We start from the raw sequence: 24,246 nt of genomic DNA, 5'->3' as shown, positions 1-24,246 counted from the left end.
GTGCGTGCTGTGGGAGTGGGGGGCAGCCGCACCCCACGGCGGGGGACGCCTGCTAAAGGATTTGGAAATACAAGCGGTAGGGCCACTTTCCGTTCCCGACTGGCTCTCGGATTGGGAACTGGCCTGGCCTGGGACCAGCACGTTCCCGTTACAAACAAACCCCCCAAAAGTGTGAATTTGGGGAGAGCTGTGGGTGGAGGGGTGCCCCCCGCCCCCTCCCTGGACTGCGGGGCGCCCGGCCACATCCCCAGACTCCCGGCAGCCAGGCGGTCCCAGTGCAGCCCCGGCTCGCACGCCTCTGTCCTAGGACACGGCTGTCCGACAGTTTCACAAACTTTGTATCACCCTCACAGCAAGGGTTGTCCCGTGGCCTTTGACACGGATGAGGTTGCCCTTTTCTACCCAGAGATTGATGGCAACGTGAAACGACTGCTGGGGAAGCCCATCCAAAGATAAAAAAATAGTTATTCCATCCAAACTGAAGCAAAGTAGGCAAGCTGTTTCCAAACTGAGACTTTTTAGAAACTATCAATCACAGCTGTTACATTTCTATCACTTCCAGGAAGATCGTTCTTTACTAATGGAGAAGAAGAATCAATTAAAACTGTTTGAGCCATTTATCCCGCAGGGGAAGGGGAATGCGTCCCTCTTCTGCCATTTTGACAAGCCCCTTGTTGGATCACTAAGACCCCCCCCTTCCTAGGGCACAGGTACAGCGTGAGGAGCTGCGCTGGGGCCAGGCAGCTGGAAACTGCATTCATACTGGGTGAGAAAGGAGAGTGAGGGTAGAGGTGAAGGTGGGGGCGGGTAAGACTGGCAGCCATAAGGATGCAGCTTCCAGCAGCCCAGCCCTAGCATCGGTCCCCACCACCTGCAGGCTGCAGCCGCAGGGAGGCTAGGCAATGGGAAGAAGCAGCAGCAGCAGCAAAAGTGCAGGTTGAAGTTGCCCAGCCCCAGTGCAACTCCTTCCTGCTTAGCCCCAGCGTATCATAGGCAAACACACAATCATAGGCAAAAACCTCGGACTCTGCAGGCCAGATCTAGTGGCCGGAGACAGCCTGTGGGCTTAAGTTGCTCGCCCCTGCTCCAGCATACCTGAATAACAGCTCCTGAGGGGCAACACTTGAAGAGCAGGAAATCAGAACAACACAGATACAGCAAGAGGGGGCTGATAGCACTGTCCTCTCCAGTGAGCATTTGTGTGAGTTTGTATCCTTCCTGCACTTCACTCGAACCCAGTGCTCTGCCTGAACCGCCAAGGAGGTGGCTGGATGCAGAGCGCCTCTGGGCCGGGCTCCTCCTGCCACCGTGGAGCGTGGAGCAGGCGCCAGGACTCCTCGCCTATCCCAAGCGAGGGACCTCGGGCAGAAGAAAATGGCTTGAGGGGCCGCATGTTGGACGAGCCTGTCCTAGGAAATCCACTAGCTCTCTGCGCCTGCGCGTCCTGCGTCACCTCCGCGGGTGCGCTTCGAGTTCGTCATAGATTCATAGGTTAAATGGCATCCTATTTCTCTCTGCCCATTGATCCAATCTGTCCAGCTCAGCCTGAATCTGCTTCCTGCCCTCCGGTGGACTAACTTTGCCCCATAACTTGGTATCATCAGCCAACTTGGAGAGGGTGCTCTCCATGCCCTCATCCAAATCGCTGATGAAGATATTGAATAATATCAGTCCGAGAACCGAACCCTGTGGGACCCCACTGCCCACCTCCCACCAGGCCGAGAAGGGACCATCCACCACCACTCTCTGGGTGCGGTCCCTAACCCAGCTGGCCACCCACCTGGCCGTGTAGGCATCCACTCCAGAGTCTGCTAGCTTCCCAATGAGGATAGGGTGCGAAACTGTGTCAAAGGCCTTCCTAAAGTCCAGGAAGATGACATCATCCTCGGCTCCCACGTCCAGGCAGTGTGTGACCTGGTCATAGGAGGCTACAAGGTTTGTCAGGCAAGATCTACCTGTGACAAACCCGTGCTGGTTTCCCCTCAGCATCGTTTCCCCTGCCGGGCCTGCACAAATGTGTTCCTTGATTATTTTCTCTAGCATTTTCCCAGGGATAGAGGTAAGACCGACTGGTCTAAAGTTACCTGGCTCATCCCTTCTCCCTTTCTTGAAAATGGGCACCACATTGGCCCTTCTCCAGTCCTCAGGGACCTGGCTGGGGCACCACGAGTGCTCGAATAGCCGTGCCAGCGGCTCAGCTATGACATCGGCCAATTCTTTCAGCAGCCGTGGATGGAGGTCGTCCAGGCCTGCTGACTTGTACCCATCCATCTCCTCCAGGAGCCCCTTAACTATTTCAGAACTAACCGTAGGCGGACTGGTGCCACGTGGACATCCGTCAGTGATCGGGGGAACTGGCTTGGTCAGTACACAGAAATACTGAAGCGAAGAACTCATTGAAGAGCTCTGCTTTTTTCCCTGCATCAACCACCAACTGTCCTGATTTGTCCTGCAGGGGCCCTGTGTTGCTCTGAGCTTTCCTTTTACCCACTATATACCTGAAGAAGGACTTTTTATTGTCCTTGGTTGCTGAAGCCAGCCTGAGCTCAAGCCCTGCCTTGGCCTGTCTAACTGACTCCCTGCAATAGCGCGCCAGGGAGAGATATTCCTCATCATCAGTGATTTTGAAGAAAAGGAAGTCAGGGTCCCTGGGTGACGATGACTTGCCAGTCACCACCCAGGCCCCTGGTTTCCCTTGTTTACAAATTGCAAATCCTATGATTAAAACCCCCCAAATCCACAATTAAAATGAAACACCACAATATATACAGGCATCCGTTGAGCATGATGTTTTATTGATATATTTACAATTTTTAAGCAATTTTTCAGGTGACTATGCTCACCTCCTGGATGCCGGGGTGTGGGTGGCCCTCTTTTTGGGGTGGCGTGGTGGATGGCAGCACTATGGGCTTGTCCACACGGCAATACTTGGACAGGGCTGGGTTGGGGTGCACCCCTTCCCCCCTCTTTGCAAAGGGTCCTGGGGGGTGGAGAGGGGTTCCCAGTGCCACTTGCATTCCCAGTGCTTCTGCACCCTCCATGCAGCAATGGGGCAGGGACTTCCCCTCATAGCTTTGCAGAGGGTGGGGGTGCTGGAGCTCCCACTTGGCCCACCCTGTGCAAAGGGTCCTGGCGGGGGTCCTGGCCCTGGGCAGGGGGCTGTTGCGGTGGCCAGTCTCACCCCTGCCCAATTTGTGTTTCCAGGGTCTCCCAGCCCTGGGGTCCGGGGGCCTCTGGAGTGCAATCTGCACCCCGTCTCCCCTCCCAGGTGGGTGTTGACATCATTTGTATTCTCATTTTTAATGCCCCAGAGGGAGCAGGCTGTGAGGCAGGCTGACCCTGGCTCCAGAGTGGCAGCCACGAGTGATGAAAAGCCGCAGTACCATCCGTGTGCAATAAAGGGAAAGGACTCACTACCGCAGTTTGCCTTGCATTTATAAGGAGGTTAAATTAGGGTGACTTCCCCCATTTGAAAACCTCCCCACGTGTGTGAAGTGATGGCTCTAGGAGGCTTCAAATGGTAAAAATCATCTCAGGTATAAACCTGCTTGCTTCTGCCGCCCAGAGCCTTGCGAACATAGGGCGGGATGTGAAGCTAAACATCCCTCACACTAATAATGAGAGTATTTCCCACGCCTTTGAGCAATGCAAGCTGCAGCTGGGCTGTGCAATCCAGAGCAGACACCAGGGCTTACCACGAGAGGGTAGTGCAAGACCTCACATTTGCAACCCTGAGCTTGGATCGAAGGAAACCTGGAGCTGGCAGGATCCAGCACCCTGGGAAAGGAGGTTGGAAAGGACCATACGCCGGGAGGGAGATAAACCAGAAGGGTTGCAGCAGCAGCTGAGAAGCTGGACTGGTTTAGCCCAGCCCGGAGAAGCAGGGAGCCTGCGCTGAAGAGCGACCTGTGCAGAAAGCACAGTTCAAAGGAGGGTGACGGGAGAACAGGCAGAGACGCTGCGTTTGGCCTGTCCTGGGTCACACCTGTGCTTATCCCCGCATAGAAATACCCCAGGATTGGCACATGCACGCATCACTCTTCTCATCACGGCTTAGGATGCTGCTTCGCTGCCATTGATCCAACAAGGCCATGCCAGGACCGCCATTCAGACACCTGTTGCAATGTCCCAGGACATTGACCATGACCCGTGAACTCTTTAGGGTTTGTCCCATGACATATGAACCATCAAGACCCAAAGGATAACAGTCCCTGAGAGAAGTAAGGAGGTAAGAGTGCTCAGAAACCCCCTTGGCTCAGCAAGGGCATTCAACAATGCCTGAGGACGAAAAGGGAAGCGTACAACCAGTGGAAGGGGGGAACTATCACCAAGGAGGAGTACTCTCCTCAGTCTGGGACTGCAGGAGGGCTGTTAGGAAGGCCAAGGCAGAGATGGAGCTCAGGCGAGCGTCCAGGATTAAGGACAACAAAAAGTCCTTTTTCAAGTACATTGGGAGCAAGAAGAGGGCACCAGGCAATGTAGGGCCCCTGCAAGACACAAATGGTAATCTGGTGGCCACGCCAATTGAGAAAGCTGATATTTTTAACAGTTTCTTTGCCTCTGTTTTCCTGAACAGGGACCGGGATATCTCACCTACCAGAGGTAGGGACAACCTTGGGGATAGCTCTATCAAGCCTTCAGTCAGTGCAGACGTAGTTAGGGATCTTCTGGAAGGGCTAGACATCTTTAAATCTGCAGGTCCACATGCCCTCCACCCAAGGGTGCTGAGGGAGCTGGCAGGGGTCATTGCGGAGCCTTTGGCCCGGCTGGATGAGCATTCGTGGTCATCTGGCCAGGTGCCAGGGGATTGGAAACTGGCTAATGTGGTCCCAATTTTCAAGAAGGGGAAGAAGGAGGACCCAAGTAATTATAGGCCTGTAAGCCCCACCTCGGTGCTCGGGAAGCTCTTGGAGGGGATCATCAAGGAGCACATCTGTGGGGGGCCTGCAGGGGAGATCATGCTCAAGGGCAATCAGCATGAGTTCACCAAAGGCAGGTCCTGCAAGACCAACCCGATTGCCTTTTACAACCAAGTAACTAAATCCTTGGATGATGGTGTCGCTGTGGACGTAGTCTTTCTGGACTTTAAGAAGGCCTTTGACACTGTCTCTCACCCCATCCTCATCAATGAATTAAGTGACTGCAGCACTGATGCCTGCACAGTAGGATGGGTAAAAACATTGGCTGATGGGGCGCACCCAGAGAGTAGTGGTGGACGGGTCGTACTCAACCTGGCGAGATGTGAGCAGTGAGGTCCCCCAGGGCTCGGTCCCGCGCTGTTTAACATCTTCATCCGCGACGTGGATGAGGGGGTGGGAATCACGCTGTCCAAGTTTGCTGATGACACTAAGATGTGGGGCGAGGTGGACACACTTGCAGGGAGAGAGAGGCTGCATCCAGATTTAGACAGACTAAAAGTGGGCAGACGAGAATAGGATGGGGTTCAACGCAGACAAATGCAGGGTGCTGCACCTGGGGAGAAGGGATCCACAGCACACATACAGGCTGGGGAGTTCCCCTCTTGAAAGCACAGAGGTGGAAAGGGATCTTGGAGCCATTATTGACTCCAAGATGAACATGAGCCGCCAATGCCAGACCGCAGTCAGCAAGGCCAGCCAGACCTTGTCATGCATCCAAAGGTGCATCTCAAGCCGGTCCAGAGAGGTGATCCGCCCCCTCTATGTGACTTTGTTCGGGCCGCAGGTGGAGTACTGCGTCCAGTTCTGGGCACCACACTTCAGGAGGGATACGGCCAGCCTGGAGAGGGCTCAGAGGAGGCCACTCACTTGGGGAGAGGGCAGCAGGACAGGCCCTATAAGGAGAGATGGAGGGACCTGAACCTGTTCAGCCTCAGCAAGAGGAGGCTGAGGGGGGACCTGGTGGCTGCCCACAAGCTCATCAGTGGGATCAACAGCAAATAGGAAGAGCCCTTTTCTCCCCAGCACCACCTGGGGTGACGAGGAACAATGGTCATAAGCTGATGGAGAATAGGTTTAGGTTGGAGATCAGAAGGCAATATTTTAGTTAGGGTGGCCAAAATCTGGAACCAATTTCCCAGGAAGTGGTCCTTGCCCCTACCTTGGGCACATTCAAGAGGAGGTTGGATGATCACCTGGCTGGGGTCTTGTGAACCCAGCATCCATTCCTGCCTGTGGCAGGGGCTCAGGCTAGATGATCTGTTCAGGTCCCTCCTGACCCTAGTTACTATGATACTATGATCGCACGGGGTCCGGGGTTTGTCTGTGCGATGTCTGCTTGGGCCTTGATCTTGCACTGAGGATCCTGTGAGCTAATGGGCACGTCTAGGGAACCCTGGTGACCGCCTGTGGGGGCCTGGGACCAGGGTGAGGCGAGATCCAGGACAGGAGTGAATGCAAGATGTATGAGAAACAATGCCTGGCACGCACATGCTGCACAGGAGCAAGGGCGACCTTGGACCCCTCCAGAGTGGAGGACACGAGGCAGCCACAGCTTCTGCCTCGGGTAAGGATCCTGTTTGTACTGCTGTGGCTGGAGTTTATCTCACGCTGCAGCTGCTCGGAGCGGGGCTGAGCACCCATCTGCCTTGGGGCAGCCTTCACGCCCCTTTGCATCCTGCCTTGCAGGGCCAAGATACAGCGGGGGGACAGTGACCCCAGAGCCCAGGTTAGGGAGCGCCCGAGTGTCTGCCACGTAGAGCCGCCCAGCCAGGACTCAGCCCAACAGGGCCCTCTTCTGCTCCATGTGTCCGGGAATTTCTAAGCCCCCCCTGGGTCACTGGGAGGCTGGGGATGGGGACCGGGCTGTGCCAGTGCTCCTCTGGTACCAACCCTGCAGGGTCCTGGCTGGAGGACCTCTGCACAAGGTAAGTCATGCCCGCGCACACGTGTGCATGAATGTGTCCACCCACCCACCTACCCACACACACGCATGCATGCATGCACTTGCCCATGCACACACACATGCATGTGCCTGTTTGCACACACACACATGCACCCATCTTCTCACATACACACCTGTATGTGCCTATACACACACATGCATGCACCTGCCTGTACACATACATGCCTGTCTGCCCGCACACACACACGTATGCACCTATTTGCACACGCACACATACGCACATGCATGCACATGTCCACATGCACACACGCACATGCCTATGCCCATCTGTACCCACACCCACCCACATGCATGTGCCCACCCAAGTACACACACGTGCATGCATGTGTGTTGCATGCTTCCATCTGTATACACCTGTGCACTCAGCAGCATACACATGCCAGCAGCCACCACTGCCTTGTAGTTTGCTGCCCTGCCAGCACGGCCCAGGGGCTGTCTATGTCCTGCCACTTCAGGAACAAAACACCCCAGCCCTTTCTCCCAGCCGCACTCAGGCCTCGCTGGAGCTCTGCCCAAAGGACACGGAAGAGTTAAAACAAAGCAGCGGTGATGCATGTCTCCCCAGCCAAGGGAGGGGCAAAGGCCAGAGGCATTCCTGGCTGCTGGGCGTGGAGCAGGGGGCAGGGAACTCCAAACAGGTGTTTCATTGTGAGAGGCTGTGCTTGTACACAGGCCCTGTGTACAAGCACAGCCCCCACCTGCAGAACCACCTGGATGCACATCCCCCAGCCCCCGAGCTACCCCCTGGCCCTTCTGGGGGAGCTGATTTGCAAGAGAGGGGCGGATAAGCCAGAGCCCTGCCCCATTGCACTGCTTTGGGAGGCATGAAGACTTATAGGGTCAGAGCAGTGGGGCTGGAGGTGCTGCCATCTCTTGAGTGCCAGGCCAGACCTCTCCACCCTTTCCCTGTGGGGGGAGCAGGACCAAAGGCCAGGAACCAAGGCCTGGTCCTTGCCTCTGTCACTGGCGTCTCGTGTGACCCTAGTCAAGTCCCTTCACCCCCCACAGGCCTCGGTTTCCAAAAGCCTGTGGAGGAGCATTGCGTTCTGCCCCTGCCCCCTGTGCATTGAGGAAGCCGCCCTCCCTGGCAGTGGATCCGACAGCGTGCCACACAACACAGCCGTGGCCTCTCTGTCCTCCCAGATGCTGACACCGCTGCGGGCCCAGCTGCCCGCGCTCGGAGCTGCTGGGTCTCAGGGTGGGGCTTGGCTCTGCCTCTGCTCTCGGCAAACATCCGGTGCCACCTACGGAGGTTTCTGAGCCGCAGCGCGGCCTCCAGCTTCCTGAGCCAGCGCTTGAGCAAGCCTCTGGGCCTCCGGGACAGCATTTCTCCTTCCTGTTTCTCCCAGGGCGAGCTAGAGAGCAAGGAGACCTGGGCTCTGGCCCCTGCCAGCTGGGCAAAACTCATGCCTCAGTTTCTCCAGCTGTACAATGGGGATAATAGCACTGCCCTGCCTCCCAGCGGGGGACATAGATGCATTACAGACCACGAGGTGTTCAGACCCCATGGACACAGAGGCTAAATTTGTCCCTGCCATGGGTCTTGGCTACTATCTTCTGTCCGGCGCTGGGTTCGGCTCTGTCTGGACCAGTCCCAGGAGCGTTGCCTCCCCTCTATGCTGGAGCCGCTTGGGCAGACCCAGCCTTTCACACCGCTGCCCCTGAAGCCATGGCAGTGCCCTCGGGGTACCTCTCCCACCCTGCTCAGCCTGGCTCTGGGAGCCGGCCCAAAACATCTGCACAAGGATGAGCTGAGCTGTTTCTACCTGGGGGAGCATGGGACCAATGCACCTCGCGTCTGTGCATTGAGGATCCTACACCCTCACAGCCGCCTGCGTCCACATGGGCATCCGAACAAACCGGTTCAGACGCAGGCGGTTTGCTCACCCGCCCGCAGAGACGTCTCCCCCCACGTCCCCAACCGGTTCTTCGAAGAGCTGTGAACCAGATGAAGCCCTGGTGAGGGCGGGTGGGAAATGTTTGGTAAGCATCACACAGCTGTAGGGCTCAGCCCTCCCATCCAGCCAGTGCACGGTGGCTTTTGGGTTTTCAGATGATTTCGGGCCCCTCTGTGCTCCCTCGAACTGATCCAGCTGCCTTGAGCTGGTAAAAAAACCCATTAAGACACTATTAAATGAGGGAGAGTTCACAGCCTGGCTTTGCAACCCTCAATTAAAGCCTTGGGAGTACAACGGCTGCAAACAGCCCCGTCATTCCTCCTCCATTTCACTCCATTTTTAGAGGCTTCCCCCCCAACTTCCTTCCTTGTTCTCATGCATCCGCTCCATGCTGTAAATATAGCTACATCTGCTTGGAAAGCTGCACCCTCCCTGGGTCTGCGTGTACCCTGGAGACCCCTGGAAATGCTGCTTCGGGGTCCTGCCGTGGTGAAACCACCAGCAAGCTGCTTTTTGCCCGAAGAAGTTTCCGAGGCAGGTCCGAGCTGATGACATTAAGCAGCTGAAACCCAAGACGAGGCCTTGGTGATGCCTTGCGAGCATCAGCTGCGGTTCCTGGAAGCTAACCCCGGGCGCTTGCATGCAGGCGGCCGCCCTGCTATGGAGAAACAGAAACAGAAAGGGCCAGGTGGGGATGCATCTGAGTCACTGCCAGGGGCTGAGCAGGGGGTATCGGTGCTGAGCCGGAAGCAGCACTGCCCCACGCTGCCCTCGCTGCTATGAGTGTGGGGGTTTTCCTAGCTCCAGGGGCTCTGCAGTTCCCCGTCATCCCGAACTCTCAGCCGTCATCTGGAAATGCCGTGCCAGTCAGCTGAACCCGCAAAACCACGGAGGCTACGAGCCGTTACAGCTGCAGATCTGCGAATAAGACACGCCTAAATTGGCCTCTCCCGGCCTGGCACTGCTCTCGGATGATGAGGGCTGCCCCCGCCCCCACTCTATTTTGGAGACTGCTTTCAGCTCTCTGCAGGAAACCAGTCTCCCTGCCACTGGGAAGTCCTCTGAGCACACTCTCTAACTGGTATGAAGGGACCCAACGGCTGGGCCATTCAAACGACACGCCAGTTTTCCTCCGTCATGCACACACATAGAGCAAAAGCAATAGTCTCTCTGGGCCTGTCTACACATGCGCTTTACTGCGCATTAAAAAGTGCCACTGAAAAAAAACCCTGTGCTATTTAGTTAATGCACATTAAAATAGACTCATGTGCCTTAAGATTCACTTAAAAACCATGGGCATTTATAGACGTGCTGCAAGAGGTGGGGAGGGGAGAGGGGAGCATTTGAATTAGCGCAGTGCTGAGAATCGTGCTGATTAAAGCGCCTGGAGCATCACGTGTATCAGCATCCCCGCACTGAAAAATGGCAGCAGGGCACTTTGAAATAAAGCCCATCGAATGAGCTTTAGTTTAAAGTACCCCACCACCATTTTTCAGCATGGGGACGATGATACATGTGACACTGGAGTCTGCTGGCGCGTGATAATCACCACGCTCCATCAGACTTAATTAATTACAGCACATCGGAGCAGCCTCCCTGCACATGTATAGGTGTTTAAGTGATGCTTAATGTGTATTAGCCTATTCTAATGCGCATTAAGAAAAAGCATGTTTTTATGTGCTACTTTAATGTGCAATAAACAGGCTAATGCGCATTAAAGCACATGTATAGACATGCCCTTTCTGACCCAAGTAAAGCACTCAGAGCCTCACTTTTCCCCGGTCCAATAGATACGCATGGCAAAGCTTCTGTGATATGAAGACCACCGCTCCGTAGTTAGAAGCCTTCTAGACACCTGATCTAGCAATAAATCCACCGATCATCCCTTAATTAAGTCAGATTACACAAATGGGGTGATACATTCATACAGCTCATACCAACACAAAATGGGTTAAGCCAAACATGGCTTTACCTTGGCTGTTAATAGAGACCAAACGTGATGGTATCAAACCATTTTGGCGAGTGACAAATAATGTCTCCCTGCAAATCAGTCCTGGCATCTAGGGGTCTCTGAGACAACCCACCCCAAAGACTCCCCTCCGACCCTGCGGGTCTGGGGTTGCTTCTGCGCCTTTGGCTCTTCGGCAGACAAGGTACTTTGGGGAGTTGTGATATCTTTTATTAGAACAAGTAACTAGTTGGAAAAAATAGTTCTTTGCAAGCTTTTGGGCACAAACACCCTTCTTCAGACATATGGAGAGTCTGTATGTTTTTTCTTTTGTTTTTTTGGGGGTGGGGATTGGGGGTGCTTTTTTGCTTTTTTTAATTTCATGTCTCAGGTCCAATTACCCAAGGTAAGAAAACCACCCCTGCCAGGGAAGTACATGTCAGGCTCAGAGCAGAGAGCACCCCTGCCCCGGCTGTGTGGGGAAGGAGCTAATACACGACTTACTGCAAGTGCACGCAGCAAGCGTCACCAGACATGATTGATGATGATAACCCCAGGGTGAGATGCATTGCTCAGTCTTCCTCCCTCCTTAACCCTGGGTCTGTTCGGGGAGGATTCAGGAAAGGAGACAAGCAGCTGAAGCCATTAAACAACCTGTTCCCTGCTGGCAGCAATCTCCCTGGCAGGGATCCCCTGGGTTATGGCAGTTCACGCTGCAGGGAACACCTCCCTCCGCTGTCGCTCCAGGTGCCCTTTGTTTGCTCTGGGCTTTGCAAACTAAGCAGGCCTGTTCCTCCTCTGATTGCAGCCCCGGCACTTCCCGCTTCCCATGTGCTAAGGAAGCAAAGTGGCTCCGGTCTTGTGTGTGCTCCTGGGCTGGGTACAGCGAGTCCTGCCTCTGTGCAGGGGGTGGCAGGAGCCGGTCCCCGAGGTCCCCTCCAGCCCTGGGGTTGTGGGATTGTACCCGGGATTTCTCCAACCTCACACAGGCCTGATCAAGCCAGAGAGGCTGCTATTTTTTTTAAATATATATAAGGTTATATATATCTACACTCCTAATATCACACCACAAAAGAAACAAAATTCACCCGTTACAACACTGCGCACCCGTACAAAGGCCCGCTGGCCACCCGAACCTGTTACAATATCCACATCACGCACAACACACAAAAAACAACTAAGTCCATCCATACACAGTATTTCCATTGACAGAGAGCATTGTGCTTTCAGACCCTAATTAATGAAGCCAGGAGCACTCCTGCCACGACACCGTGCTAGTCGGGGTGAGCCACATGCAGTCCCGCGGTCTGCAGCTGGAATTTTCCACACGTGTGCCATAGACCCTATACCGCTGCGTCTACTGATGATTCTCTTGTAGCTCAAAGTTTCAGTCTCCCAAGGGCCAGGACTGATGGATACGGGCGCTGTAGGAGCTGAACCTGGGAAATAAATATTACTGCCCAGGGCATCTTCATAGGCGCATGAATCCTAGAGCCATGGGGCTGGAAGGGTCACATCTAGTCCCCGTGCAAACTAGCCCAGATAAACCCCAAGGGCAACCTCAGAGCAACACGACAGTCACCCCGACACAGCCCCAGGCATCACCCCTTCCCCTGCCCCCAGGAAAGCAGGGGGGCCGCGGCAGGGGAGATACTGCGATGGTTTTCAGCCCGAGATTTTAGTTACCTGGCAGGGAGATCCCCTTCTTCTCAAACTGGATGACTGGGTGTCATCAGAGAGCGAAGGCCTGTCCCTTGCCCCTGTGCGAGTCTATAATGCCTCCAAATGGGAGGATTTTGGCTACACAATTGATGGTGATGGGGGATTGTTCCTGAGATTTCCCTCTAGCTTGCTCCTTCGGCCTTTTGGCTCGGGGCAAGTGGGATGAGGGAGCATCTAAACCCCAAGGCCTCTGGGCTTGGGTCTTGCACATCGGATGCCTGCTGTGGACTTGGGAGATGGTGTCTGAAGCCCCAGGTTGAAGCCTGGGAGGGAGGAACTTGCAGGGGTTAGTGCCATGCAGATGTGAACAACTGAGCTCTGTGCATTCAAGAGAATTTGGGATGGAGGTGGCTGATTGGGCCTCAGACATTACATTTAATATAATAAAAAGATACAGAAGCAATCCCACAACCCCAGGGCTGGAGGGGACCTCAGGGACCGGCTCCTGCCACCCCCTGCACAGAGGCAGGACTCGCTGTACCCAGCCCAGGAGCACACACAAGACCGGAGCCACTTTGCTTCCGTAGCACGTGGGAAGCGGGAAGTGCCGGGGCTGCAATCAGAGGAGGAACAGGCCTGCTTAGTTTGCAAAGCCCAGAGCAAACAAAGGGCACCTGGAGCGACAGCGGAGGGAGGTGTTCCCTGCAGCGTGAACTGCCATAACCCAGGGGATCCCTGCCAGGGAGATTGCTGCCAGCAGGGAACAGGTCGTTTAATGGCTTTGGCTGCTTGTCTCCTTTCCTGAATCCTCCCCGAACAGACCCAGGGTTAAGGAGGGAGGAAGGCTGAGCAATGCATCTCACCCTGGGTTATCATCATCAATCATGTCTGGTGACGGCTTGCTCTGCACACTTGCAGTAAGTCATGGATTAACCCCTTCCCCACACAGCCAGGGCAGGGGTGCTCTCTGCTCTGAGCCTGACACGTGCGGCACACAAACCCCGCTAAGTCAGCATTGCCCAATGAGAGCACAGCTTTGCACGAGGTCTCACGGGCAAATGTGCATTCGCACAAGCGTCCTGGGAGCAGTATTGTTTCTTACACACATGGTCAAGGAGAGTGACTTGAAAGGGAGGAGCATGGCAAAGGGGAGGGGCATGAATGTGGGGGGCTTGTGGCCCCCAGACATGGAGGGAGCTGAGAGCTCAGCTGGATTCACAGGGGCTTGGACACGAGCTGGGGGAAAAGGGGTATTGGTGGCTCTGGGGCACGGCCTCGACTTCAACCCTGCCTGGAGGCTGCAGGGAGGGAGGAGCAGGGAAAAGCCCTTCTTGGACCCCGTCACTCTCCCTCCAGCCTCCACTCTCTGCCCCACGGGGGACCAGGCAGATGGACCTAGGTCTGACCCAGTGCACGACGGTGCCTCTGTGCTCGGTCTCTCCTATTTCCATGAGGCACGGTTCCCCCAGGACCCTGCAGCCCAGCGGACACTGCCCGGTTCACGTGCCACTCACCCTGTCCTTCCTTGGGCAGCTCCACCCCAGAGCTGAACCCCTCCTTGGCACGGAGACCGGGCACGGGTCTGGGCCTTGCAGTGGGGCCTGTCCGTGCCTGTCGCAGCACCAAACCCCCAAGTGCCACCTGAATCCCCCCAGTCTCTGTGCATCGGGGCTTCTGCTCAACACCCCCGCTAACACCCCGAGAGGTCGGGCAGAGCCGGTGCCCAGCCCAATGCATGGAGCCCCCGCTTTCTGCCCCATGATTCAGTGCTGCAGCCCAGGCTGGGGATGGGGACTGGGCTGTGCCAGTGCTCCTGCTGGGACTCATCCCTGCCCCATCCCCAGCTTAAAACCCCCTGACACATGGAGCAGAAAGCAAGGGACGGGGTGGCTTGTTGTCCTGGGGTGCTGAGGCTTGCAGTCGTAGGCGCCTAGGCACCGACCCCAGCCCTGAGCTCCAGCCCTTTGAGCAAAGGCTCCCTCCAGTCCCATCCCCGCAGCGGCTTTTGTTGTTTCAGACTGGAAGCAATTAAAGCCCCTCGCCGGGGAAAGAGGAGGCAGCCGTCTGGCTGCAGCCGGTCGGGGCCAGGGGCCTTCCTGCATGGCCTTGTACCCTACGGCTGGGTCGGGGAAGGCCCTGTGAGCTCGGCTTTGTGCTTCCAACCCTGCCCTGAGCTCGCTGCTCAGCTGCTATTGTGCTTCCCGCCCTTAGCTCCCTGCCTGATCTGCTGCTCGGCTTGCTGCTCCCTGCCCTCAGATCGCTGCCTGATCTGTTGGGCTTTCTGAGTCCTGCCTGCTCTGCTTGCTGCTCCCTGCCTATCTGCTGCTCTCCTTGCCGCTCCCCGCCTTATCGGGTGCTGCCTGCCCCCTCCCCCACCTGCCGCGTGCCTGCTGGGGCCACTTGCAGCCCACGTGTGTCATAGCTGGGCCACCCCTGCGCTGCAGCAGCTCGTGTTTAATATTCAAATGCGTGCAAACGAGGCGTGCAAATGAGGAACGGTCCTGACTCTTGGCACGCACAGTTTCATGGGGACATGAAGGTGACCTGGCTGAGCCTCTGGGCTTTGAGGTTCTGGCATCAGGCCCAAACACCAGCCCCATGTGTCTTGCTACCGGCACCACAAGAGCAGGAGCAGGCCCCGGCTCTGGTCGGCTGTGCAAAGGTCCCCTTCCCCGCCCTTCCTTCCCCCTGGGAAAGAATGAGGCCCTCCCTGAAAGGCTTGAAAGGAATGCCACCCACGCGCCAACCGCAGGCACGGCCCCATAGCCGGGCAGGGGAGGGAGGGAGGCTGATAACAGCTGCTTTGCATGAGAAAGCTGCAGACCACTGGGGACGGGACCCTCCACCCCGGGCTGGTGGAGATCTGTGCATTCCTGGGGCTGGACGGGGTCTCCAGGACATGCTTCTCCTAAACCGGTGCCCCTCGACCTCCCATCACCAGTTAGTCTCCATGCAAGGCCCAGGCCCTTTCCCCAGCTGCCCGGGGCAGGAGAGGAAGCAATGGCTTGAAACTATAGCCAAGCAGATGGAGATTGGGTCTGCGGAGGAACCTCCTTCCTTGGGGGTTTTCCAGTGGAGGCTGGATCCGCCTGGGGAGGGGTGAAAGCGCAGGGACCCCTCAATCCCATGGGCTTCACTGCACATCGAGCGTGCGAGCCAAGCCCTGTGCTGTCAAGGGCCAGGGGGACAGCCTATCTTAAGCCATTTCTTCTTCCAAGGAATCAGAAAGCACCTTGCAGAGGAGGGCAGTGCCATTATGCCCATTTTACAGATGAGGAAACTGAGGCACGGGGAAAGGAAGGTCATCCAATAGGCCAGATGGGCCCAGAATTGTGTACTACGCCCAGTCCAGTGCCTTAGCCCCCAGCTATCCACAGGGTATTACCTGCATGAGTGTGTGCGCAGGTTGGATCCTACACAGACCGAATCCCAGACCTCGGTCCCTTTGGTTCAGCTCTCTTGGTGGCAGCTGTGGTGTGAGCCCTAGTGTAGACAGGTCTCCAGGGAGCCCCCAGTGCTACAGCCAAGGACTGAAATCAGTGCAACGGGGCAGTGCAGACACAACCTCAATCAGGTGTAATGCTGTCAACCCAGAAACAACCTCTTTATTATGTATCATGATCATTCCTAACATAGTCCAAGGCCCTTTTGAAGTCAATGGGACACCCTAGCCCGCCCCTCCCTGCATGATTAATCTTAATTAGATCAGCCCATGGGATCAGAGGGGTTTTTGTCACAGATTTGCAACTCCAGGCCTGATAGATAGCGCTAATGAGGACTTTGAAATGGATGCTAGTGTCAGAGACATGGTTTTAAGTGTTCATTCCTGGGCCGCTTCCCTGGCCCAGTTCAAGGGGACTGCAAATGCCTGGAAAATGGGTAGCAAAGCAAAGCAATTTGAACCTGCAGCTTGATATGGAAGCTGGCAGCAGAGGTCCATGCAATCTTGAAGGGGGTGGACCAAGGGAGCAGGGACCTGTTGTTCCCCAAGTCCCAAAACACCAGGACCAGGGGGTATGGGCTGACCAGGGTTAAACTGACAGGAGAAAGGACTTTTTTAGGCAATGGGTAGTTAAGGTGTGGAATTCATTGCCCCAGGAGGGGGTGGTGGGTCAACTGGTCATATTCATGGAGGATCAATCAGTCCGTGGCTGCAGAACAGGATGGTCAGAGATGTTTCCTCTGGGGGGTGTTGAACAGGAGGGAGATGGCTCTCTGGTTAGATGCTTTCCCTGCGTAGCATCCACCCCTGCCACCCTGCGAGATGGGGCACTGGGGTGGAGGGACCATTGGTTGGACCCAGCCTGGCACTGCTGGTGCCCGGGTATGTGGGGAGGTCTGATCAAAGGGAGACGCAGGCAGACAGGTGAGACGTTTCCACCTGGACAAAAGCGTGTGGGAAGCCTGGTCTTCATCCCAGTGGAGCTGATGTATTAGAAAAAGGATCCCCAGGGTTTGCATTTGGAGACTTTTACTGACATTCACTCCTTCATCTCCCAATCAGATGGATCGGTAGCATGCCCCCATAGCACAGATGGGAAAACTGAGGCACCAGTGAGGCCACCAGCAATCCAACAGCAAGTGCAATGGGGCAAGAAGTCGGACACTGCTGCAGCCTAGAGTTTATCTTCTCCTGGACTGCACGCTGCTTGTGAACCCCACGTTTGTACAGCACCCAGCACGGTGAGCATGGACATGGTCAAAGCCTGGAGGCACTACCATAACATAACCTTCATGGCCAGCCTCACAGGTTCAGAAACCACAAGCCAGAGCCCCAGACTCATGAGAGTAACCTGGAAATCATGAGACAAAATCATCATCATCATCATCATCATATTGTTACATTATATACAATTATTATTACGCATTGTATTATTATATAATATAATGATAATAAGTATTATTATATTATAGTAGTAATAATAATAAAATGAAACAATGATGATGATGATAGCAATAACAAAACAACCACACAATAACTAATAATAATCATAGTCATATTATTAATATTGATAATAATATTCACGATTTTAACAATGGCAATAGTAACAGCAATAGTGATCACGGTAGTAGTAAAAGTAATAGTAGCAGTAATAATAAGAATTATTATTATTTTGTTGTTGCTGTTGTGATGATGATGGGCCGTTTAATTGCCACGGGGGGTTAGGGCCTTTGGGAAAGGGAGTCAAGTGATCAAGCTTTTATTTTCGACCAAACAGGCTATAAACTTTTTTTTTTTTTTAAAAACAACCCTGAAAACTGACACTGGCACAATCCCCTGGCTCCGGGACCTGGAGATTAAGACAATCCACAAGAGAGTTAAGACCACCTGGAAGAAAAGCCTCCAAATATCACCAGCCCCGTGATAACGTAGGGAGAGTTTTTAATAACCGAACCCCTGACCCCGGCTGAATCACGGTGGCGGGAGCAGGACCCTGCCCCTCACCCTGCGCTCTCCCTGGCCATCGCTCTCACTCCCTCAGAGAGTCCCAGATCAAAGACAATCCCACGGTAAGAGCCAGCCATGGGCTAGGGGGCTAAAATGTCAAATGTAGAGCCATCCCATGGCTTTTCCTTTGGAAGGAGCCCAAGCCCTGGCCTGGCACCACGGGGAAAACAGTTGTCTCTGCTCACAGGTGCTAGGAAAAAGTCCTGACGGGGTCCACCATAGTCAACCTCCCAGCTGCTCAGTGGGGTTTGGGAACAAGGAGGTCATTCATCCTTTAGAAACACCAGGCCCTTTTGTTCCTTCAACGAGGCGTAACCCCACTGCAGCTGCTGGGAGCACAATGGTTTCCAGCTGCCTCCCTTCCAACTCCAGCTGCTGCAGAGACCTGTCTATGCTAGCACACACCTCCCTATGCCCCGGTCCCTGCCAGCTGGCAGGATAACCCACCACCCTGAATACTATAAGCCCCCACTGCATGTACAGACCCAGCAAAAAAACAGGATGGACATGGGCTTGGGACATAGCAGCCTTGACCCAGTGGGGCTTTCAAGCTGGGCGGGCATGGAGGAGTGAGAGCCCTGGGTCAGGGGTCTCTGTTAGGGGTCTCTGGGAGGGGATGGAGTTGCCCCCAGCATGGCTGTGCCCCCTGGGTACTCACAGAGGGGGTTGTTGTTTGCCTTCTCCCCCCAGCCCAGCACCTAAGGGCACCCTCCCCGCCCTGTGAGGTGGATGAGCAAAGGCCATCCTTGCTATTTTGCAGGGAGGGAAACTGAGGCACAGAGAAAGGTAGGGCCAGAAGAGCCCTAGGTCTGAGCCACCAAGTCCAGCCACCGCATGTTACATCCCACAGTCCCCTGTCCCCCTGGGGAGCAACGTCCAAGGGCATGCGACCTGGCTAGGGCAGCATCCAGGTGTGCTGACACCCAGCCTGCCCCCACGACACCCCACCTCCTTCCCCCCAAAACAGGACCCTGGAGTCCTGCCTCTTTTTCCCCCTCCCACCCTCCTTTATCTCCTGGCTCCAAAAGGACCCCAAGACAAATGCACAAAGCCACAATGAGGATAGATAACCCCAGCCGAGGCGCGTGGCTGGGATCCTGCCGCTGAGATCAGGAGGTGATGAGCGATGACTATCTTCTTAATCAGACAGAGGCTCCCGCCGGCTCTCATAACCCGGGGGAAAGCTATGCGATGTGCGGGCAGGGGGAAGTGTCCCTATCTCTGTCACCCCTCGGGACTGTCCCTGCATCCATAGCCTGGGGTTTGGGCTTTCTCTGCAAGGGAATGGCCTGGATTTCAGCCACCAGAAACCAGCCACTGGCACGGTTTCTGGGACAGACAGGACCCCCTTCGTGAGCACAAATCACCTAGGGGGGTTGCCTCAGCTGCTCTTGGGACCCCCAGATCCGGTGGCTGGCTGTGGCACAGGGCAAGTAGGACCCCTGCCCATGGGGCACGTAGGACCCCTGTCCTCTCCAGCATCCTTCTCCCCCTCTGGAGCCAGGCACAGATCTGGGGGACCAGGAGCTAGTGTGGCCAGGGGGCACGGTGTGGAGGAGGGGGACAGGGCCTCTGCAAAGGTTTGGCTTTGTCTCCAGAGATCTTGGCTCACAGGGGCTTGAACCCATTGCTAGTTTGGAGTGGAGGGGTCACAGGAGGCTCGAAGTCCAGCTGGAGGCTCTGTCAGAGACAGAAAGCAAAGGACACACGACTCTTGCGGGCGCTGCCTTGGGTTAAGGGAGCACTGGGTGGAAGATCTGCCTGTGCCTTTGCACATGGGAGAGCAGCCGGGGTATCTTTAAATGCTACGGGATAACGTGGATTTATGGACAGACAGTTTAAACACCATCTGAAGAAAGAGAAGTCGCTCTGGAAATGCCATGCCCCGTTTTTACCTAGGGGGTAGAGGCTCTGGGATGGATCATGGCGTGTGTGGGAGGTGCTGACTTCGGAGGTCTCTCCAGAAAACCCAGTGATCCCCACAGCCCAGGCTGTCAGCTTGCTCATGGCTGGCTTGTCTGCTCCCCATTGCCCAGGCAGGACCCCCTTGCTGCAGGCTGAAAACTCCCAGGAACAGGTTGCAGGGGTGGGGTGCAAAGTGCCCCAATCCCCTGGGGAGCCTTGACTCCCTGGGAGGGGCAAATGCATCCTTCAATGGTAGCTTTGTTTGGTGACTGGGCCCAGCCTAGGTGCTAACACAGCTGGGTGGGGACAGGACCTTCCCAAAGGGAACACTTGATGGTGATGATGATTGATGGTGATGAAAGAGGAGCCCCAGCCCGGTCCCTACTGTGCTAGGTGGTGTCCAGACACAAAACAAACTTATTTGTCTGTCCAGGTTGCAGCCCTATTGGTCTAGAGGCAAAAGGAAGTGAAACTCATGGCGGATGTGATATCTTTTATTAAACCAACTCGATATTTGCAACAACAACAAAACAATTCTTTAAATTTAAAGAATTTTTTTGCAAATATCGAATTGATCTAATAAAATATATCCCCTCCGCCACAAGTTCCAATTCCCCGAACCAGCTCTCTGCACTTGGCCACTTGCACCTTTAGCTATTAAAAGGCTTGAAAGGTTTAAAGACATTTGGGAAAGGTTTAGAAAAATCCCAAATTGCTGTCTGTCTGTCTAGCAGAAAGCTCAGCCATGCATCAAGCAGCAATACCTTCCTGATACAAGTGGAGGAAGAATGGTTTTACAGTTAAGGGACTTGAGATCCTCTAGTGGAAAAAAATCAGATCAAAATGAATTAGCTGTAGATTATTATTTTATTTCATATGATTTGAAAATCAGTTTTAAAACAGAAAGAAAAATGCTGAGAGCTTTAGCTGCTCTGTTGTTAAAATCCCATTGGAAACTTTAATGTTTCTTCTTCAGCAGTTAGTGCAAAATAAGATTGCACGGGCGCACACGCAGCATTTGCAACTGGCTGGGATGGCGTAGTTGGGGCTGGTCCTGCTTGGGGCAGGGGGTTGGACTGGATGTGGCCTCCTGAGGGCTCTTCCAAATCTTTCTTTCTTTCCCACCTTGAAATCAGAGCTAGAGAAGCCGGACAAAACCGATCTTTCAGGAAAAACAGAATTGTCTCGGGGGGGGGGCTGAGCTGGGAAAGTTTTGATTTTGTTTTCCATGCAAAATTAGGGGAAATATCAAGAGCAGCTGGAGTTGTAATCCCCTCTCCCCCTCTCCATCTTTGTTCAGGTCTTCAAGGTAAGGACGCAGTTTTGTAGGGGAGGAGGTGGAAATGTCACTGCTTTCCCAGGGAATCGGTGGGGGGAAATCTTCAGGCTGCAGGAAAATATGTCCTGATTTATGCCCCTGGGTGGGGAAATCCAGTTTGCCCTGCCTGGGCTGGTTTAATATTTATCTCATTAGCAGGGGGAGAAGGGAGCAGGCATGAAGCGGAGGAGCAGCTCCAGCTTGCTCTGCATCTTGAAGAGGCCTCCACCTCCAAACGGTCACCTTTCACCCCGCTTCCGCCGGCCGCTTCCACCTCTCACTCCTTTCCCACCAGCTCCTCGTCCTGCTCCTCCCAGGCTGGCGCGGGAGCGAGCGCTCCTGGCTCCCGGGGCTGCAGTCTCCATGGGGGTTAGCTGCCGCGTGCTGGCGCCTGGCTTCTTCACACAACCCCCCTCCCATTACAATCCCCGCTACTCCCATTCAGCATGGATGGGGGAAGGAGCAGGCCCTGCCTGGGGGAGCCCAGCCTACTGGGCTGTTACTGGGATCCTTTTTCTGGGGGGAAACTGGCCCTTGCTGGAGCAGAGCTGCGGCAGCAGCGGATGAAATTCCCACCCAGGGTCCAGCTCCCCGGTGCAAAACCACCCGTACCCTGAAAACCCAGGGCTTGAGGCAGGGGGAGCCCACGGAGGAGCAGATAATCAGTAGAAAGCCCCGGTGCTAACCCAGTCTGCCGCCCTGGGTGAGACATATTGGTCCCTGAGAGCAGAGTGCAGGGTAGGGGAAGGGGGCAGTGCAGCCAGCCCACACCTCTGCCCTGGCCCTGTGTCCATGCCTCTTCCCCCCAGCACCTTGGGGCTCTCGGGCCCCTCCTGGCTCCCCAAACCAGACTCCACGCTGCCCCGAAGGGTGCCCTGATGCACCCCACGTCCCCCTGCAGACATTTCCCTGCCCCTATTCCCCCCTCCTTAGAGCTGAACGAGTTTAAGATCATCTGAGCTGCCACGTCCTGGGCCAGGCCACAGGTCCATCTTGCCCAGGCTCCCGTGTCTCACTTTTCACTTACGCACTCCGTGTGCATGGCCCTGGGACCTCCTTGTCCACCTCCCAACCATGCATCTCGCTAGCAAGGAGGCGCTGCCTGGGAGGACCCCCAGGACCGCGGGCTGCTTTCCTGTCCCTGGTGCAAGCCCATCTCTGGCCCGAGCTTCATCGGATAGCATCCCCCAGCTCCTTGGACTCATTCAGGGGCTGACACAGATGCCGTGCCCCTCACTCCCTGCCCCAGAGCCACTGATTTAGCCTGTGAGAATAGGGAAGTATTCAATTTGAATTCAGATTCAGCCAATTTGGAGGACAGTGATTTGATTTGGAGATTTGGATCGCTGTCCTGAATCGATTCAGAAGATTCAGCGCTGATTTGGAGAGATTTGAAGATTCGGCCGTAGACTATAATGGGGAATCACTGAGCTACCTATAACTTTTTTGGCCGATTGCATGGATGGTAGCCCCTTCTGAGGGCGTGAAGCCTGCTAAGTTTCAAGGAAATGGGTGCAAGAGTTTCTGAGAAACTGCAGCTCAGGCTGATGACAAGCAAACCTCGTGACATGTGTGACTCTGAGCGCGTGTTAAGGTGTGCCCTCACTGGCGCTGGGGCCTCCTCCTCTCACAGCCTCCTCCCGCTCTACCACTTTAAATAACAGCAGGTAATACGCAGTGAAGTGCACAGTAGCACCAGCAGCATCCCAGGCAGCCAAAGTGTCGCAGAGCCTTTCTTTCCTCTGCTGCAGGAGCTTCTTGCAGAGAGCTCTCCCTGCCCGCCCCGGCAGTGAAAACTGGTTTGCAAATTCAAACAAGCACCGAACCTCGCTAACCCATCTCCAGAAGCCAACTTCCTTCAGTCCCAAACACAAAACCTCCCAACTATCTCCAGTACCCCACAAACTGCGCACCAGAATCTATCAAAGACTACAATACACAGCTACCTGGGGGGGCACAGTCCTCACAATAAAACCACTCTGTCTCCAGTCTCTCAGCCTTGATCCTGAGAGAGAATTTACAAACCACTTTTCCTTACTATTCCTTCCATCCAGGACCAGCAGATACACCAATTGCAGGTGCTTCCTCAGCCTGACAAAGGGTTTTTCAACCCAAAAGCTGGCATCCCAGGCAACTACGCTGAGCTCACCGGGAGCCTCACAACTGCACTGCAACCAGCAAGCATCAGGCCTGTCAAAGACATGACAGGTCTGGGTGCTCCCCAGCCAGGACTGTGCATGCGTGCGTTAGCTGGAGGTTATGGCGCCTCCTCCCCGCCTTTCACCAGGGGATCCTTGGCCCTGGCATTTATGGGGCTGCCGCGCCGCCAGCAGCCCCACCAGGCCTCCCTGACCCTGGCAGAGTGCAGTTTTAGTGGTCGTGCCCAGGACCTGGGGCCTCCTCCGTCCCCATAGCCCCAGCCCATACCTCCAAGTTCGTCCTGGCACGGGAGCTCAGCAGGGACATGTTCTTCCCGTGCTGGCTGGTGATGCAGTGAGTGCCCCCTCCAGCTCTGAGAGCGGGTCAGTAACACTAACCAGTGTAAAAAAATCGAATGGAAATCGGTGCAGACGGAGCGAGGAGGGTGGCACTCAGTCCGTCTGCAGGTGGAGCTTGGGGAACCCCAGCAGCGGGAGGTTCACCTTGAGGAACACCAGCTGCTCCGTCAAACCAGGATCCACGGAGGTGTGTAGGGGTGTCACTACATCCCCAGCAGTGCTGAACACCCTCTCACTTGGCACACTGGTTGGTGGACAGGACAGATGTTCCCGGGCAACCGTGGCCACATCTGGCCACATCTGGTTGCGGGTTGCCCAGTAGGCCAAGGGTTCGCAGTCCAGTGGTTCCACGTCCTCGGCAAGATAGGCAGCCACTGAAGCCTCAGCGCTACCTGCCTGATGGTGCGGTCTGGTGCCTTTGGACCCCAACATTAAAGCCATGCCCTTGGCCCACATTGGCAGTGGCTGGCATGGAGGAGACTGGCTGGTGCTGGTGGTGGTGTTGGGAGTGCTGGCACGGGAAAGTGGATCTTCCTCTTCCACATCCCCTCGCCTCTGCCTTTCTGCCACCCTGACTCTGTTGACCAGCACCTCTGTCCAGTGATCGAGGGTTTTGGGGCTGCCAGTGCACATGTTCCCCTTCACCCTCGGGTCACACATGCCTGCCAGCATGTGGACCGTACTGG

Source organism: Alligator mississippiensis, chromosome 2, assembly GCF_030867095.1.
Source record: "Alligator mississippiensis isolate rAllMis1 chromosome 2, rAllMis1, whole genome shotgun sequence".
NCBI classification, from domain to species: domain Eukaryota; kingdom Metazoa; phylum Chordata; order Crocodylia; family Alligatoridae; genus Alligator; species Alligator mississippiensis.
The sequence above is the reverse complement of the archived record's forward strand: the minus strand, read 5'-3'. Positions refer to the sequence as shown.